Source organism: Plasmopara halstedii, assembly GCF_900000015.1.
Source record: "Plasmopara halstedii genome assembly, contig: Scaffold_658, whole genome shotgun sequence".
NCBI lineage: Eukaryota > Oomycota > Peronosporomycetes > Peronosporales > Peronosporaceae > Plasmopara > Plasmopara halstedii.
In genome coordinates this window covers 176,329-177,025 of record NW_020187575.1, presented here as the reverse complement: position 1 = coordinate 177,025, position 697 = coordinate 176,329, and positions in this window count along the sequence as shown.

Sequence of the window (697 nt, the reverse complement as noted above, 5' to 3'; positions counted from 1 at the left end):
AATGCCGAATTCAATTTCAAGTCGGCACGACTTGGTTGTAATGCACACTCCAACAGCTTGTCGAGCGGGTCTATGCTCATGGATCTCAGCTATGCTGAGGTCGAGGGAGCAGAGCTCCGAGCTGCCGGGCAGTATGCAAACACCCGACGGTGTTTTGTGTGAAGACACCCATCACCTGCGGAGCGGTTGCCCTCTGCGCAAGGCGCGCCAAGGTTCTTCGATCCACCGCCCTAACTGCTACCAGTCTGGTTCGTCGCGGGGAAACGACACCACTCAGTTGGCGCGGGGCGACCTACCAGGGAACAACTGAGTTCTGTTGAGCCTCAGGGTGGCATAGGTCAATAGGGCCCAGCCGCGAAGATCTCTGTGCTCTTGAACACGGAACGTTGGGCGACCGTAAAGAGCTTCGAGGAGCCACGGAAGGACCTTATCAATTCTGGGGCGTTAGGCAATTATGCTCGACGCTCCACGATGGCGAGAAGTCAGCTGTATAGTTAGGCGCTGAATGCTCGGTTGGGTGACATCGTCACTGTTCGCTTAGAGACGGGGACGCGTGTCACGGTCCCGAAGGTCCCTGTGGACCTCGGAGTCAAGCTTCTTGAGTTTGATAGCGTGGAACGCTGTCTAATATTAAACTTGGATGCAAGGTATGACCTTATCCTAGAAATGGCATGGTTGGAACACCATGTGCCATGGA